The sequence below is a fragment of the Bombina bombina genome, chromosome 9, assembly GCF_027579735.1.
Source record: "Bombina bombina isolate aBomBom1 chromosome 9, aBomBom1.pri, whole genome shotgun sequence".
Lineage (NCBI taxonomy): Eukaryota > Metazoa > Chordata > Amphibia > Anura > Bombinatoridae > Bombina > Bombina bombina.
In genome coordinates, this window is record NC_069507.1 from 152068752 (window position 1) to 152088176 (window position 19425).

At 46.2% G+C, this 19425-nt stretch overlaps 1 protein-coding gene across 1 annotated transcript in view; it reads right to left on the bottom strand.

Annotated features, from left to right (window-relative positions):
- LOC128639577 (glutathione S-transferase omega-1-like) overlaps nt 1-19425 on the bottom strand; it is a 117951-nt gene that overhangs the window by 38322 nt on the left and 60204 nt on the right. The gene's annotated exons all lie outside the window — the stretch shown is intronic.

The following is a 19425-nucleotide window of genomic DNA, read 5'->3' on the forward strand; positions in this document are numbered from 1 at the left end:
TTCAAAGGGTTAATAACCATTGGGCCACTGATTTGACTATAAATATATACAGGGTAGATCCCCCTCCATGCCATGCAATTGTTTTTAGCCTGGCCCAATGGTGCTTGTGGCACAGAAATTGATGCCAACCCTGGCATAGGTGACATAATTCTCATTTATGAATAAGTAACAGATATTTTCAAAGGGTTAATAACCATTGGGCCACTGATTTCACTATGAATATATACAGGGTAGATCCCCCTCCATGACATGCAATTGTTTTTAGCCTGGCCCAATGGTGTTTTGGGCACAGAAATTGTTGCCAACACTGGCATAGGTGACATAATTCTCATTTTTGAATAAGTAACAGATATTTTCAAAGGGTTAATAACCATTGGGCCACTGATTTCACTATGAATATATACAGGGTAGATCCCCCTCCATGCCATGCAATTGTTTTTAGCCTGGCCCAATGGTGTTTTGGGCACAGAAATTGTTGCCAACACTGGCATAGGTGGCATAATTCTCATTTTTGAATAAGTAACATATATTTTCAAAGGGTTAATAATCATTGGGCCACTGATTTCACTATGAATATATACAGGGTAGATCCCCTTCCATGCCATGCAATTGTTTTTAGCCTGGTTCAATGGTGTTTTTGGCACAGAAATTGATGCCAACCCTGGCATAGGTGACATAGTTCTCATTTTTAAATAAGTAACAGATATTTTCAAAGGGTTAATAACCATTGGGCCACTGATTTCACTATGAATATATACATGGTAGATCCCCCTCCATGACATGCAATTATTTTTAGCCTGGCCCAATGGTGTATTGGGCACATACATTGATGCCAACCCTGGCAAAGGTGACATAATTCTCATTTTTTTTAGTTTTCAAAATAAGCTTTATTATCGAAATGGTATAACAAAGGAAAAAAGGCAAACATATGAACAGGTACATTGCCAAACAATATTAAATTATTATGTAACATTTGCGGTGATAGAGTTATTCAAATACATTTCGTGATGTGCTAGATGTATAATTCTATTCTCACAGCCTAGTGAATGTCATCCGGTACATAAGGTATAAAACCCTCATGTACTGTTTATACTTACTATTACTCGTCACATAGACTGTTTATACGCCAAGAACCATCGCAATAGATGATTCTCTGTTAAAACAATATGAAATGCAAAATGAAAAATACAACTTAACGAGAACAGCACAATTCTAACATTTTCAAATCGACAACATACTTATACACAGTGCTGTCGGATAAGTTGTTCTCGTTGGATTATATCTCTAACAGATAGGAGAAAGAGTTAGGAATAAGATAGATTAACCTTCTGACGAAGGGGGGAAAGAGAGATAGGGGAAGAAGAGAAAGTGAAGAAATGAAAAACAGAAGAGGGGGGAGAGAGAAAAAAAAAAAAAAAAAAAAAAAAAAAAAGGAGGGGGGGGGGAGTGGTGGGGTAGGGGGGGTGGCGGGCCGAAGGACTTATTGTGTGAGTTGTGTAGTCTAGAAGGTGGACTCCCTTTTCTAGTGTAGCTACAGTGTTTCTCTGCGAGAAGACTTAGATTCCACGTCCCTCCCAGGTTAGTAACATCATTTCATGTGTACCCAATTTCCCAATTTTTAGATAATGGTATCTCTCAAGCCTCAGTAAGTCGGTCACTTTATTTTTCCATTCTCGGATATTGGGGGTGCTCTGTTTTTTCCAGTATAAGGGAATTAGGCCTTTTGCGCCATTAAGCATCAACAGGAGGAGAAGATATTTATCCTCTCCAATTATTTTGGGTAACTGGTGGTATATTAAATAACAGGGGTTAGGAGGTATGATAATATTAAGTACCCTACTCATTTCGGCAAGTATATCGTTCCAGTAAGGTCGTATTAGTGGGCAGGTCCACCATATATGTAAAAGGGTTCCCTCCTCTCCACACCCTCTCCAACAGTTCCCGCTAGTGTGTGGGTATATGTGTTTCAGTCTGTGGGGAGTCAGGTACCACCTACTTAGCAATTTGTATTGTGTTTCTTGTATCTTGGCTGAGACTGAGGCCCGTCTCGTTCGGTCAAAGATTTTTCTCCAGTCCTTGTGGTCTATCTCTAAATCTAGTTCGTCCTGCCATGACAGCGTAAAGGATGGGAGGAGGTGGCTGTCTCCCTGTAATAATAGTTTGTAAAGTTGAGAGATCAAGTGAGTCGGGTGTTGGGTCATCGTACATAGAGTTTCAAAGTGTGTCTTACGTCTTGTCAGATTATGTTTGTCTCTGTGCGTATCAAAGTAGTGTCTGATCTGAGCTAATCTAAACCATGAAGTAAGTATCCCATTATCCCATGTCTTTAATTCTTCCTGTGTTTTCAACCCATCCTGTTGGAGTATATTATATATGGCAGAGTCAGCAAGGTCATAGGACCCCCTCGTGGAGGGGAGACCAGACAAGAAGGTTAGGTCAGGGTTCTCTTTAAGCGGGGTAACGGGTGATATAAAGGTAGATATGTGAGAGGTTTTCTTAAGCAGTTTATCCCAGTTCATTAGTACGCTGTCCATGAGTGGATAGAGCTTAATAACAGAGGGTCTGTGGGCGGGAGTAATCCATGCCAGGGCTCCTGAGTTTCCTCTCTTTAGGATAGCATTGTCTACATGTATCCAAGCCTTTTGGTTTGAGTTTTGACACCATTCCACCAATCTCTGGAGGAGTATAGCCCTTTGGTACGTCAACAAGTCAGGTACTCCCAATCCTCCTCCACACCGAGTCAAGAATGTCGTTTTTCTACTGATTCTTGGTTTGAGATCTCTCCAAATATACGACTCCATAGCCGATTGAATTTGGTGCAGGATATGGGAGGCTGCAGATGACGGGATAGTCTGCATGATGTAGAGAACTCTGGGCATGACATTCATTTTTACCACTCCAATGCGGCCTAGCCAGGAGATGGTTTTATTTCTCCAATTGGACAGATCTTTACAGATCTCATTTTTGATGGTCTTATAGTTTAGGGTCACTATTTCTTTAATACTGGGTGTCAAGAATACACCCAAGTATTTCAGTTTTTCTTTTGCAATTCTCAGTGGGCAGCCTCTTTTCAGTTTATCAAACTCATCCTCTGGGATCGTAATATTCATGATCTCGGACTTTGAGGGATTTAGGAGAAAGTTTGATACCTCCCCGAAGAGTGTAAACTCTTCAATAGTTGTTGTAAGTGACTGCCCTACATCTGATATCAGCAAGAGGACGTCGTCAGCGTACATAGCAAGCTTATGTGTGCTGCCCCCTATATTGATTCCTTTAATTTCGGAGTTTGCTCTAATTCTGGTCGCCAATATTTCAATCGTCAGAGCAAACAGAAGGGGAGATAGGGGACAGCCCTGTCGAGTCCCATTGCGAATATCAAAGGGATTTGAAAGGGTTCCATTCACTCTTACCCTAGCATTGGGCGTTGAGTATAGTGACATTATACAGTTCGTAATTTTGGGCCCGAAACCGAACTTTCCTAGTGTGAGTCGCATAAATGTCCAGCTGACCCGATCAAATGCTTTTTCAGCATCGGTCGAGATCAGGGCCAGTGGGGCTGAGTTGTTATGCGCGAATGTTATCATTTGAAGGACTTTCAAGGTATTATCCCTTGCTTCACGTCCTGGGGTAAAGCCTACCTGGTCGGTAGAGATAAGGTGCGGAAGATGTTTATTGAGGCGGTTGGCAAGTACCTTCGCCAATATCTTAACGTCTGCGTTAAGCAGCGAGATAGGGCGGTAATTTTCTGGGCTATTTTCTGGTTTGCCTGGCTTAAGGATCACGGCAATGTGGGCCTCTAGCATTGTATTAGGCAGAATTGGGTCGTCTGATAGTTGATTAAAAAGATTTATCATATTTGGCGCTAGTATGTCGCCAAATATTTTGTAGTACTTGGCTCCGAAACCATCAGGTCCTGGGCTCTTGCCCGAAGATATATCCCTGAGTGCTTGCTTAATTTCCATAAGTGTAAGCGGGGAGTCCAGGGTCTCGGAGTCCTGGTTGGAGAGCTTTGGGGTATCGACACTATTAAGATACTCCAGTATCTTGTTTGTCTCTTGCTCCCGAGTAGGGGCAGGACCTTCAGCCCTATTTTTATTTTGGATATTGTATAGGGTTTCGTAGTAAGAGCGAAAGATCTCAGCGATAGATCTCCCATCTTCCCTAGTCTTCCCATCTGGGTGTATCATACTATGTACATATTGTTTCTTTTTTTTCCGGGCAACAGCCCTGGCCAGCAATCTACCAGCTTTATTACCCTGCTCGAAGAACTGTTGTCTCAAAACAAGGGCTGCTTTCTGGTAGTCTTCTTGTAGGAACTGCAGGAGTTCCGTTCTCGCTTGAGTCAAGTTCTTATCTAGCGCTGCATCAGTAGGCATAGCCTTATGTGAGCGCTCAGCGTTCTCTACCGCAGTAAGGAGCTTCTGATATTTTAATCGTCTACTTTTAACTATCCTGGCTTTCTGTTTCAGAAAGAGGCCTCGGATAGTGCACTTATGGGCTTCCCATATCATGGTTGACGGTGTTTCCGTTCTTTCATGTATCTGGAAATATTCTGTCAGAGCCTTCTCTATTTCTAGTTTAAAGACTGGATCATCTAACAGGGTGTCATCCATTCTCCAAATATATGGCGTGATGGGCGTGTCAGACCATAGGATTGTACATGTGACTGGGGCATGATCTGACCACGTGATAGGAAGTATATTGCTGGACGTGGTAACTGTGAGGCCAGTAGCATCTGTGAACCAATAGTCTATCCTCGAGTATTTTTTATGTGGGTGGGAGAAGAATGTAAAGTTCTTAGATGTAGGGTGGTGTGATCGCCATATGTCGTGTAATGCTGCTTCTCTGAGTGATGATGTCATACGTTTAAGGGTCTTGTGGGGCACACTAGAGATACCATCTGAGGTGTCTAGATTAGGGTTCAGTGGTGCGTTCAAGTCCCCCCCAAGGAACACTACACCAGTTTGTAGTTCAAGTATTTTATGGATGACCTTTTGAAAAAAGGCTTGTTGGGCTTGGTTAGGACAGTAGACGTTGACTAGAGTTATGGGTCTGGCATATAACAGTCCTGTTAGTAGCAGGTATCTACCTTCTGGATCTCTATGTGCTTGTGAAAGTTGGAATGGTACGTCCTTGCTAAAAAGAATGCCCACCCCATTTTTTTTGTGTGGTCCAGATGCAAAGAAAGCAGTGGGATACTGTTGACTATACCAGCGGGGTTCGTGGCCAGCAGCGAAGTGTGTCTCTTGTAGGTAGACAATGTGTCCGCCCTGTCTGTGTATGTCTCGTAGGACCATGGAGCGTTTAGATGGACTGTTAAATCCCTTTACATTTACAGAGAGTAATTCTATACGTCGGGGGGCGGTTTCTTTGTGTGGTGGAGTCATGTTGGTGGTAATGGGGGTGGTGGTGGGAGAAAAAAAAAAAAAAAAAAAAAAGGGGGAGGGGGGGGGGGAGGAATGAGAGGAGGAGAGTGAGGGAAAAGCAAAGAGAGGAGTAAGGGCAGGTGGGGAATGAGGATGAGATAAGAGAGAAGGGGAGTAGGCGACCGAAGTCGTCTAGGAGTGGAGAAAAGTAAGAGCAAACCTATGCAATGAACAATTCAATCAAATTATAGTTCAGCAATAAAACTTACACAGGTATGTATCTGGAAGGTAAACAATAAATACAAACTAAATAAAACACAAGCAGGGGTAGTGTTCCCTGCTATTCTACACTTTTCATAAGACTTTTGTAATACGTTAAATAGAAACAAGTGCAGTAAGGAGTTGCATTATTGCAACTTACTTTTTATCTATGCAAAATAAAGAAAAGAACTCTAATATCAAACATTTTCACGAAAGTTAACTGCTTGGAGTATAGTGATATGAAACATTTGTGACTACTTAAATTGAGACCTACAGAATTATAGTGGTCTATGGAGCGACCCAGGAGACTATTTTATCATCTTAAGTTTGTCTAATATTAATACACCTGTAACATTATTAGATATAGCATAAACAATGGAAATGGGGTAAATATTAAGTAAATTTGGTTATCTTGGGACTAAGTCTTTCCAAGGATTCTATTAAAAATGGGGAATCTCTTGATACTGGTTGGAAAGCTCATGGTGTGTGCCCTAGTCAATATGTTGACATCTGATTAGACATTTTGAGTTAAAGCAACGGGGTTATTGCAATTACGTCAGAAGATCTTATATTGTATTGCGTGGGTCCCTAGTTTTTCTAATTAGTTCATGGGGAGCTTCTAAGAAATGGCCTTAGCCATCATATTGTTATCTTATCCTATCATCTACATGCATACAAGTGTCTTAGCTATGGTGGTGCATTTGTTCGTAACAACTATCTACTTGGGCACAATTAATGTATCTCAATTAAAGTCATTGTAAAGTTATACATTATTTCAACACAAGATGTCCACATTTTGTGAGAATTAACTTATCTGAGTCGTCACTCCACTGTTCATTTAGTAGAATTAAGTCCACCAGCTCACTATAGGAGCTGGGCAATTTAGAGCAGCTGTGAAGGTGGGCACCAGGAGGTGTCCATTGATCATTCCGGATGGTGTGCCTCGTTAGGCTCCCCCATAGCCTGGCCCTCTGACACTGCAGGGGCCCGAGAGGGAAGTCTGATGTTGATGCCTAATGCTTGGCTGAAGGCAGGCAGGTCAGCAGGAGTCCTAAGGATGTGTGTGGTGTTGTTTTTAGAGACAATGAGGCTTGTAGGAAAGCCCCATCTGTATGGGATTTTGTTGGCTTTCAATGTGGATGTAACAAATCTGAGTTCTCTCCTTTTCTGGAGGGTAGTTGGACATAAGTCCGAGTAAACTTGTAATTCCACACCTCTAAATTCAATCTGTGGCTTATTTCTGGCCAAACGTAGAATATCTTCTTTCTCTTTAAAAGACAAAAGTTTTAGTATAATGTCTCTAGGAGGGGCCCTTCCGGGGGGTTTAGGGCGTAGGGCCCTATGTGCTCTTTCTATTTGGATGTCTGGGCCAGAATCCTCGTTTCTGAGGTATTTTGCAAAATCTTGGATGTATGCTTGAATAGCAGCAGGTTAAACCGCTTCAGGTACTCCGCGCAGTCTGAGGTTATTCCTCCTGCTGCGGTTTTCGAGGTCCTCGATTCTATCTAATAAAGTGTGTACAGTGTTTTCTTGGGCCTGAAGGAAACTTGATTGATGCTGTAAGTCAGAGGTAAGTGTCTCTTGTTTTTCCTCAATCTGTGTTACTCTTTGATCCACCGCTGAGATGTCATTTTTTAATTCCTGGAACATAGATTTAAAATCTCTCATCGCCTCTTTTATATCCTCTTTAAGGAGAGGAGTTTAAGATCGTCTTTAGTAACACAGGCCTGATGAGAGGACATTGTGTCTATGTTATGAACCTGCGCTGCTGTGGTTTTCTGATTAGTATCTGGCTTTGTAACTGTGGGTTCGTTATTTATCAAATAATTTTCCAAGGTGGTGGGCTGAGAGCTTTTAAGGGGTCTAGTATTTCTTTTACTAGACATTACATGTAATGGAATGGGCCGTTTGCTATAGCTGGGGTCTACCGGCAGATAATACCTTATTTCTCTTATTCCTCAGGAGTATAGAATGTTATTATGGGGTATCTGTGAGCTGAAGGAGCAACCAGTCCTCAATATAGTTATATTTTCTCCCCGGGGGACACCGGGTAGTGCTGTAGAGACCAGGAGCGTTTATTAGGGTAACTGTGTCCTGAGCAGATTTATTTAATTAGTTCACCCTTGTGTTGTTATTGCCCAACTATATTTGGATGATCTCACTAATAGATCCCTGTTTTGGCGTAGTGTGGGCTAGCTGCGGGCCTATTTGTGTGTCTCACTACTTCGTAACCCCTTAGGCCAATGTCCGGTGTTATCTGGTGGTGTGTATTACCTGTCCGGTAGTGGGATCTGGCTGCTACGCTCTCCTGCTACACGGCTTTACCTCTGCCGTGTAGGCCCGGTGAATTTACACTGTTGGTGAGTACTCCGTGACGTTTCTGGGGATAGTCGCCCCCTCCGCTTAGGTCTCAAGGCTCAATGTGTCCACTGCGGAGGTCCAGCTGTTCGATCTGCTTTAGATCAGCTCTGCGGTGATCGGATTCTGCAGACCCCACGTGGTAGGCCTCACCGCGGCTCGGGAAGAAGGTCAGTGTTGAAGTATAAGTGCTTCGCTGCGGTCCTGCAAACTCCTGCTCTCACCTCTTGGGATTAGTTGTAGGGATATCCGTGCTGATTCTTCCACACAGTGTTCATGCGATCCGGTTGGGGATGTTAAGTCAGGTCCGGTGCGGTATGTGTGAAAGGCCTCAAACTCGCGGCTCTCCTCTGTCACTGCTCTGACACACCAGTTGGTCTCAGAATTCGTGTATAGTTAGCGAAACATGTTTAGAGCATAGTGGTAAACTTTTTATATATTAGTTTATGCCATGTGTGCACTTGTTTGAGTGTAGATATAGCAGGGACTGCAGAGCTTGTTTAGAAAGCAGCCATTTCAGTCCGTGGCTAGGCTCCGCCCCAAAAATGGCATAATTCTCATTTTTTAATAAGTAACATATATTTTCAAAGGGTTAATAACCATTGGGCCACTGATTTCACTATGAATATATACAGGGTAGATCCCCCTCCATGCTATGCAATTGTTTTTTGCCTGGCCCAATGGTGTTTTGGGCACAGAAATTGATGCCAACACTGGCATAGGTGACATAATTCTCATTTTTTAATAAGTAACAGATATTTTCAAAGGGTTAATAACCATTGGGCCACTGATTTCACTATGAATATAGACAGGGTAGATTCCCCTCCATTCCATGCAATTGTTTTTAGCCTGACCCAATTGTGTTTTTGGCACAGAAATTGATGCCAACCCTGGCATAGGTGACATAATTCTCATTTTTGAATAAGTAACAGATATTTTCAAAGGGTTAATAACAATTGGGCCACTGATTTCACTATGAATATATACAGGGTAGATCCCCCTCCATGCCATGCAATTGTTTTTAGCCTGGCCCAATGGTGTTTTGGGCACAGAAATTGTTGCCAACACTGGCATAGGTGACATAATTCTCATTTTTGAATAAGTAACAGATATTTTCAAAGGGTTAATAACCATTGGGCCACTGATTTCACTATAAATATATACAGGATAGATCTCCCTCCATGACATGCAATTGTTTTTAGCCTGGCTCAATGGTGTTTTGGGCACAGAAATTGTTGCCAACACTGGCATAGGTGCTCTAATTCTCATTTTTGAATAAGTAACAGATATTTTCAAAGGGTTAATAACCATAGGGCCACTGATTTCACTATGAATATATACAGGTAGATCCCCCTCCATGCCATGCATTTGGTTTCAGACTTGCGAAATGGTGTTTTGGGCATGTAAATTGATGCCAACCCTGGCATAGGTGCTCTAATTCTCATTTTTTTAATAAGTAACAGATATTTTCAAAGGGTTAATAACCATTGTGCCACTGATTTCACTATGAATATATACAGGGTAGATCCCCCTCCATGCTATGCAATTGTTTTTTGCCTGGCCCAATGGTGTTTTGGGCACAGAAATTGATGCCAACACTGGCATAGGTGACATAATTCTCATTTTTGAATAAGTAACAGATATTTTCAAAGGGTTAATAACCATTGGGCCACTGATTTCACTATGAATATAGACAGGGTAGATCCCCCTCCATTCCATGCAATTGTTTTTAGCCTGGCCCAATTGTGTTTTTGGCACAGAAATTGATGCCAACACTGGCATAGGTGCTCTAATTCTCATTTTTTTAATAAGTAACAGATATTTTCAAAGGGTTAATAACTATTGGGCCACTGATTTCACTATGAATATATACAGGGTAGATCCTCCTCCATGCTATGCAATTGTTTTTAGCCTGGCCCAATGGTGTTTTGGGCACAGAAATTGTTGCCAACACTGGCATAGGTGACATAATTCTCATTTTTGAATAAGTAACAGATATTTTCAAAGGGTTAATAACCATTGGGCCACTGATTTCACTATAAATATATACAGGTTAGATCCCCCTCCATGACATGCAATTGTTTTTAGCCTGGCTCAATGGTGTTTTGGGCACAGAAATTGTTGCCAACACTGGCATAGGTGCTCTAATTCTCATTTTTGAATAAGTAACAGATATTTTCAAAGGGTTAATAACAATTGGACCACTGATTTCACATGAATATATACATGGTAGATCCCCCTCCATGCCATGCAATATTTTTTAGCCTGGCCCAATGGTGTTTTCGGCACAGAAATTGATGCCAACTCTGGCATAGGTGACATAATTCTCATTTTTGAATAAGTAACAGATATTTTCAAAGGGTTAATAACCATAGGGCCACTGATTTCACTATGAATATACACAGGGTAGATCCCCCTCCATGACATGCAATTGTTTTTAGCCTGGCCCAATGGTTTTTTGGGCACAGGAATTGTTGCCAACACTGGCATAGGTGATATAATTCTCATTTTTTAATAAGTAACAGATATTTTCAAAGGGTTAATAACCATTGGGCCACTGATTTCACTATGAATATATACAGGGTAGATCCCCCTCCATGCCATGCAATTGTTTTTATCCTGGCTCAATGGTGTTTTGGGCACCAAAATTGTTGCCAACACTGGCATAGGTGGCATAATTCTCATTTTTTAAAAAGTAACAGATGTTTTCAAAAGGTTAATAATCATTGGGCCACTGATTTCACTATGAATATAGACAGGGTAGATTCCCCTCCATTCCATGCAATTGTTTTTAGCCTGGCCCAATTGTGTTTTTGGCACAGAAATTGATGCCAACCCTGGCATAGGTGACATAATTCTCATTTTTGAATAAGTAACAGATATTTTCAAAGGGTTAATAACAATTGGGCCACTGATTTCACTATGAATATATACCCCCCTCCATGCCATGCAATTGTTTTTAGCCTGGCCCAATGGTGTTTTGGGCACAGAAATTGTTGCCAACACTGGCATAGGTGACATAATTCTCATTTTTGAATAAGTAACAGATATTTTCTGTTACAGAAGCATTAGTTATTTTGTTGTGAAGAGCTTATTTCCCAGCAGCAATGCCTGAACCAGCAAGCCAGCGCCTAAGAAGGGCTCCAAGAAAACCGTAACAAGTATCATTTCATAAAGAGTTAACTCTTTTTTTTCAGCTTTTAGAAACTATTGTCTAATCACCTCTGGAGCCAGACTGGTAATTGATAAGATGAACTTGTAAACTTGTTATCTTAAGTACTGTAATCCTATTGTGGCCTGTCAAAGGACAGTGCTCTCTATCTAAATGTGTGATGGGGGATTTTGTGCTTCCCCCCCTCTCCCCCTGGGAGTGCCCTGTGTGCATGTAACCTTAATAAAAAGCAGGCTGGGCATCCCAGTCCTGAGTTCTTGTTTGACCCTCAATCGCAGCGTTGACTCGTTTTTGTGGGCAGAAGGGTATCCTAGCGGTACTGCAGCTAAGGGAGATTATTCTATATTTGCGAGACTCATATAGAATACTATGGAAAGCAGCTTCTCCCCTCTTTAGCAATAGGGATCCAGGCTACTAAGCGGTCCATCTCTCAGCGAGACTAAGGGTAACCGTAACATTTGGCGGCAGCGGCGGGATTTTCCTGGATTTCCTAGGAGAGGTACAGAACGGATGGAGAGCGCTTACGAAAAATTGAAGCGTACAACCCAAAAGGATTTACTTGAAAGCAGAGGGGGGTACGCCAGCAACCGGCCGAGGAGAGAGCTGATCGCAGAATTGACCGAACTGGATCAGAGCTTCACAATGGCGGAAACACCGACCACGATTAGTGACGAAAAAACCAGGATTGTTCGGGAAAGGCTCTCATTATACGGGCCGAACCCCTCCATGGAATTGGTACAGCAGTTGATGGCAGAGGCGGACGAGGATATACGAGAGACTCGAGCCCACGAACTCAACCTAGCGAATGCACACCGCAATGCTGAAGCCCCGCAGGTAATCATCCCTGTCGAAAATGCTGGGAGGCCCAAGATACCCTATGCGGCATTTCGACCCTTCCTAGAGAGCGAGACAGGGATTGATGAATATTTGGCGGACTTCGAAAGGCAATGTGCCCTGCACCAGATTCCCAACAGAGAGTGGCCCACGATATTGTCTGGGAAACTATCCGGGCGAGCCCTGGAAGCCTTTCGTACTCTGGGTGCTGAGGAAGTGACACAGTATGAGCTAGTTAAGGAGACACTGTTGCGACGGTACGCTGTAACTCCGGACACGTATCGCCGACAGTTTCGGGGCACGGAAAAGAAGCCTAACGATACCCATATGGAATGGGCGCACCGAATGCGGAGAGCGGCAAATCACTGGCTGAGCGGAAGTAAAGCGGTGACTGGGGAGGAAATTTTACAATTGTTTCTCTTAGAACATTTTTATAATGGCATGGAACAGCAAGGGAAGGAATGGCTGCGAGACAGGCGGCCTTCTACCTTAGAAGAAGCAGCCAAATTGGCCGATGAACATTATGACTCCCGTCTTCACGAACCCATGAACTACCGAGCTCCAGCACGGGTCGAACCCAGAGAGGTTTACCGTGCACCCCCTCGTACTGAATTCCGAGCCCCGGTGCCCACAAGGCCCGTCCGACACTCAGGACCACCCAATAACAGCTCTGAGCGTCCCAGACCGACTTGCCACCGATGCAAGCAACCAGGGCATTTCATGGCTAGCTGCCCCCTTAATACGCACCAGACACCCAGGAATTACAATTACCCCTCTGGGTCCTATCGTCCGGCCCGGGCCCTCTGTGTTAACCAAGAGGCCCCTATGGAGGGATATGTGGGGCCGCTTCACGAGGCAGACCCTGTATATGCTGCCTCAGATAACCGCCAGCACCATCGGCAGAGGGTATGGCTCGAGGGGCGATCTACCGAGGGATTGCGAGACACAGGGGCTACTATCACGCTGGTACAGAGTCATTTGGTGCCAGAGCACAAGCGATCCGGACAGACTGTGGCCGTTAGAGTGGCGGGGGGGGATGTGTACAAAATTCCAACAGCTAAAGTGCATCTTGATTGGGGAGCGGGAAAGGGGGCTGTGAACGTGGGCCTAATGGATAATGTTACAGAAGCATTAGTTATTTTGTTGTGAAGAGCTTATTTCCCAGCAGCAATGCCTGAACCAGCAAGCCAGCGCCTAAGAAGGGCTCCAAGAAAACCGTAACAAGTTTCATTTCATAAAGAGTTAACTCTTTTTTTTCAGCTTTTAGAAACTATTGTCTAATCACCTCTGGAGCCAGACTGCTAATTGATAAGATGAACTTGTAAACTTGTTATCTTAAGTACTGTAATCCTATTGTGGCCTGTCAAAGGACAGTGCTCTCTATCTAAATGTGTGATGGGGGATTTTGTGCTTCCCCCCCTCTCCCCCTGGGAGTGCCCTGTGTGCATGTAACCTTAATAAAAAGCAGGCTGGGCATCCCAGTCCGGAGTTCTTGTTTTGACCCTCAATCGCAGCGTTGACTCGTTTTTGTGGGCAGAAGGGTATCCTAGCTGTACTGCAGCTAAGGGAGATTATTCTATATTTGCGAGACTCATATAGAATACTATGGAAAGCAGCTTCTCCCCTCTTTAGCAATAGGGATCCAGGCTACTAAGCGGTCCATCTCTCAGCGAGACTAAGGGTAACCGTAACATTTGGCGGCAGCGGCGGGATTTTCCTGGATTTCCTAGGAGAGGTACAGAACGGATGGAGAGCGCTTACGAAAAATTGAAGCGTACAACCCTAAAGGATTTACTTGAAAGCAGAGGGGGGTACGCCAGCAACCGGCCGAGGAGAGAGCTGATCGCAGAATTGACCGAACTGGATCAGAGCTTCACAATGGCGGAAACACCGACCACGATTAGTGACGAAAAAACCAGGATTGTTCGGGAAAGGCTCTCATTATACGGGCCGAACCCCTCCATGGAATTGGTACAGCAGTTGATGGCGGAGGCGGACGAGGATATACGAGAGACTCGAGCCCACAAACTCAACCTAGCGAACGCACACCGCAATGCTGAAGCCCCGCAGGTAATCATCCCTGTCGAAAATGCTGGGAGGCCCAAGATACCCTATGCGGCATTTCGACCCTTCCTAGAGAGCGAGACAGGGATTGATGAATATTTGGCGGACTTCGAAAGGCAATGTGCCCTGCACCAGATTCCCAACAGAGAGTGGCCCACGATATTGTCTGGGAAACTATCCGGGCGAGCCCTGGAAGCCTTTCGTACTCTGGGTGCTGAGGAAGTGACACAGTATGAGCTAGTTAAGGAGACACTGTTGCGACGGTACGCTGTAACTCCGGACACGTATCGCCGACAGTTTCGGGGCACGGAAAAGAAGCCTAACGATACCCATATGGAATGGGCGCACCGAATGCGGAGAGCGGCAAATCACTGGCTGAGCGGAAGTAAAGCGGTGACTGGGGAGGAAATTTTACAATTGTTTCTCTTAGAACATTTTTATAATGGCATGGAACAGCAAGGGAAGGAATGGCTGCGAGACAGGCGACCTTCTACCTTAGAAGAAGCAGCCAAATTGGCCGATGAACATTATGACTCCCGTCTTCACGAACCCATGAACTACCGAGCTCCAGCACGGGTCGAACCCAGAGAGGTTTACCGTGCACCCCCTCGTGCTGAATTCCGAGCCCCGGTGCCCACAGGGCCCGTCCGACACTCAGGACCACCCAATAACAGCTCTGAGCGTCCCAGACCGACTTGCCACCGATGCAAGCAACCAGGGCATTTCATGGCTAGCTGCCCCCTTAATACGCACCAGACACCCAGGAATTACAATTACCCCTCTGGGTCCTATCGTCCGGCCCGGGCCCTCTGTGTTAACCAAGAGGCCCCTATGGAGGGATATGTGGGGCCGCTTCACGAGGCAGACCCTGTATATGCTGCCTCAGATAACCGCCAGCACCATCGGCAGAGGGTATGGCTCGAGGGGCGATCTACCGAGGGATTGCGAGACACAGGGGCTACTATCACGCTGGTACAGAGTCATTTGGTGCCAGAGCACAAGCGATCCGGACAGACTGTGGCCGTTAGAGTGGCGGGGGGGGATGTGTACAAAATTCCAACAGCTAAAGTGCATCTTGATTGGGGAGCGGGAAAGGGGGCTGTGAACGTGGGCCTAATGGATAATTTACCTGCCGAAGTACTACTGGGCAACGATTTGGGCCCCATGACTTCTGCCTATGCTCCAGTATGCAACAACGAGGCGGACCCAGTGACTACACGGGCCCAAGCCCGGACGGAGCGAGAGCTTTCACCAGTGCGGGAGACACAGGTAAGACCTACCCCGACCTTGCCTGACAGGTTAGGCCCCATACCCTGGGACACCCCAGATGCTTTCGAGGCAGAGTCTAAGACTGACCCGACCTTACAAAAGTACCGGGAACGAGCAGAGACCGGAGGGGGCGGGGCAGATAACGAAACATTCTTATGGGAAAAAGGGAAACTATACCGCTGGACAGAGAAAAGGGGACAGCGTAGGCGACAGCTGGTAGTGCCCCACAAATACCGTCAAGAAATCCTCAAAATAGGCCACGACATCCCCTTAGCAGGCCACCTAGCCGTTACCCGTACCCTACACCGCATTACTCACACGTTCTTTTGGCCAGGGGTGCACGCTGACGTTAGAACTTACTGTAACACCTGCGATGTGTGTCAACGAGTAGGAAGGCGAGGCGATCACCCTAAAGCCCAGCTAGTAAATATGCCCATTGTAGAGGAACCCTTCAGCCGGGTTGCTATTGACCTAGTGGGACCACTGGCTACCCCTAGTCCCTCCGGTAAGCGATACATTCTTACCGTAGTGGACTACGCTACCAGGTACCCAGAGGCTGTCGCCCTATCCAACATACAAGCGGATACGGTAGCGAATGCACTAGTACAGGTGTTCTCCCGGGTAGGATTTCCAAAAGAAATCCTATCCGACCGAGGCACCCAATTTACGGCTGAATTGACCCAACAACTCTGGCAGGTTTGCAAAATTAAGTCCCTCCTAAGCTCCCCATACCACCCCCAGACGAACGGGCTGTGTGAGAGGTTCAATGGGACCCTCAAGCAAATGCTCAAGACGTTCACTCAGGAATACCGAGACTGGGAACGCTTCCTGCCGCACCTCCTATTTGCTTATCGGGAGGTGCCCCAGGAAACGACAGGGTTCTCTCCCTTCGAGTTGCTCTACGGAAGAAAGGTACGGGGACCCCTAAACCTGATCCGGGAGCACTGGGAGGGAGAGATGGAGGCTGACGGTGTCCCAATTGTGCCATACGTGCTGGAACTCAGGGACCGAATGGAGCAATTAGCCAAATCCGTGCGGGCTAATCTCCAGTTGGCCCAGAGAAGACAGAAAGTATGGTACGATCGGGGGGCCCGAAAGAGAATCTTCACCATAGGACAAAAGGTGTTAGTACTTAAGCCGGTGAAGACAGACAAATTGCAGGCGTCCTGGCAGGGTCCCTACCAGATCGTAGAGAAAAGGGGAGACACCACTTATGTGATAGCTAGCTGCCACGACAACAATCTTAGAAAGACATTCCATGTAAACATGCTCAAGGAATATTTTGAGCGACCAGAGAACGTGACGGCCGTATGTTGTTCCCCTCAGGAAGACCCCGACAGTTTACCCATTCCAGACCTATTAGAAAAGAGCCTCCCCACAGGTATAGTGGCGCAGGTTCAGATAGGGGACCGACTTAGCCCCACTGAAAGGGAGCAGCTCAACCAACTCCTCCAGTCCAAACACCTCACCTTCTCCCCGAAGCCAGGGTACACTACTTTAACCACCCACCAGGTAGATACTCCGGGACAAGCTCCCTTGCGCCAGGCTCCGTACCGAATCCCCGAAGCAGTTAGGACAGGAATGAAGAAGGAGATCGATGAGATGCTCCAGCTCAGGGTAATTGAGCCCTCCGATAGTCCCTGGGCCTCCCCAGTTGTCTTGGTGCCCAAGAAAGATGGGACCACCCGGTTCTGCGTAGACTATCGGAGGCTCAATGAAAATACCGTGACGGACGCTTACCCTATGCCCAGGGTAGACGAGCTACTCGATCGTATAGCCAGGGGAAATTACCTGACCACTATTGACCTCTGCAAAGGTTACTGGCAGATTCCCCTGGCCCCGGAGGCTATCCCCAAGTCGGCATTCGTCACCCCATTCGGCTTATATCAGTTTAGGGTAATGCCGTTTGGGATGAAGAATGCCCCAGCTACATTCCAGCGCTTGGTGGATAGGCTCCTGGATGGCTTCCAGAGTTTTGCTTGCGCCTACCTGGACGACATAGCGATCCACAGTGAGTCCTGGGAGGACCACTTAGCTCATGTGGGAATGGTTCTGGATCAGATCCGGGCTGCTGGCCTGACTCTGAAGCCAGAAAAATGCCACTTTGGGATGGCCGAGGTACAGTACCTGGGTCACCGGGTGGGGTGTGGAAAGCAGCGACCAGAGCCGGCCAAAATAGAAGCTGTCGCCAATTGGCCCACCCCCATCACTAAGACTCAGGTCCTAGCCTTCCTGGGCACGGCAGGGTACTATAGACGGTTCGTACCAGACTACAGCACACTTGCCAAACCCCTGACTGACTTGACCAAGAAGAACTTACCTCGACAGGTCCTGTGGTCTCCCCACTGTGAAACGGCTTTCCAGGCTCTCAAAAATGCTCTAATTAACGCTCCTGTCTTGGCGGCCCCAGCCCTTAACAAACGTTTTATCGTCCATACCGATGCTTCCATGTTCGGGCTGGGAGCCGTCCTCAGCCAAGTAGGCGAAGATGGAGGGGAGCATCCAGTTGCCTACATCAGCCGGAAGCTCCTGCCCCGCGAAGTCAGCTATGCAGCGGTCGAAAAGGAGTGTTTGGCTTTGGTGTGGGCATTAAAGAAATTGACTCCCTATTTATATGGTCAGGAGTTCACTCTGGTCACCGACCATAACCCGTTGGTGTGGCTGAACCGGGTCTCTGGAGATAACGGCAGGCTATTACGTTGGAGCTTATCGTTGCAAACCTTCAATTTCACCATTACTTACAGACCTGGGAAACAGAATGGCAACGCCGACGGGTTGTCCAGACAAACCGACCTCAGCCCCGCATAACCAGCGGTCTGGACAGCCTTAGTCTGCCCCGAAAAGGGGTCAGACCGTGTCTGCCAGAGTGTTCCACAGAAAGGGAGCAATGTTACAGAAGCATTAGTTATTTTGTTGTGAAGAGCTTATTTCCCAGCAGCAATGCCTGAACCAGCAAGCCAGCGCCTAAGAAGGGCTCCAAGAAAACCGTAACAAGTTTCATTTCATAAAGAGTTAACTCTTTTTTTTCAGCTTTTAGAAACTATTGTCTAATCACCTCTGGAGCCAGACTGCTAATTGATAAGATGAACTTGTAAACTTGTTATCTTAAGTACTGTAATCCTATTGTGGCCTGTCAAAGGACAGTGCTCTCTATCTAAATGTGTGATGGGGGATTTTGTGCTTCCCCCCCTCTCCCCCTGGGAGTGCCCTGTGTGCATGTAACCTTAATAAAAAGCAGGCTGGGCATCCCAGTCCGGAGTTCTTGTTTTGACCCTCAATCGCAGCGTTGACTCGTTTTTGTGGGCAGAAGGGTATCCTAGCTGTACTGCAGCTAAGGGAGATTATTCTATATTTGCGAGACTCATATAGAATACTATGGAAAGCAGCTTCTCCCCTCTTTAGCAATAGGGATCCAGGCTACTAAGCGGTCCATCTCTCAGCGAGACTAAGGGTAACCGTAACAGATAATTTACCTGCCGAAGTACTACTGGGCAACGATTTGGGCCCCATGACTTCTGCCTATGCTCCAGTATGCAACAACGAGGCGGACCCAGTGACTACACGGGCCCAAGCCCGGACGGAGCGAGAGCTCTCACCAGTGCGGGAGACACAGGTAAGACCTACCGCGACCTTGCCTGACAGGTTAGGTCCCATACCCTGGGACACCCCAGATGCTTTCGAGGCAGAGTCTAAGACTGACCCGACCTTACAAAAGTACCGGGAACGAGCAGAGACCGGAGGGGGCGGGGCAGATAACGAAACATTCTTATGGGAAAAAGGGAAACTATACCGCTGGACAGAGAAAAGGGGACAGCGTAGGCGACAGCTGATAGTGCCCCACAAATACCGTCAAGAAATCCTCAAAATAGGCCACGACATCCCCTTAGCAGGCCACCTAGCCGTTACCCGTACCCTACACCGCATTACTCACACGTTCTTTTGGCCAGGGGTGCACGCTGACGTTAGAACTTACTGTAACACCTGCGATGTGTGTCAACGAGTAGGAAGGCGAGGCGATCACCCTAAAGCCCAGCTAGTAAATATGCCCATTGTAGAGGAACCCTTCAGCCGGGTTGCTATTGACCTAGTGGGACCACTGGC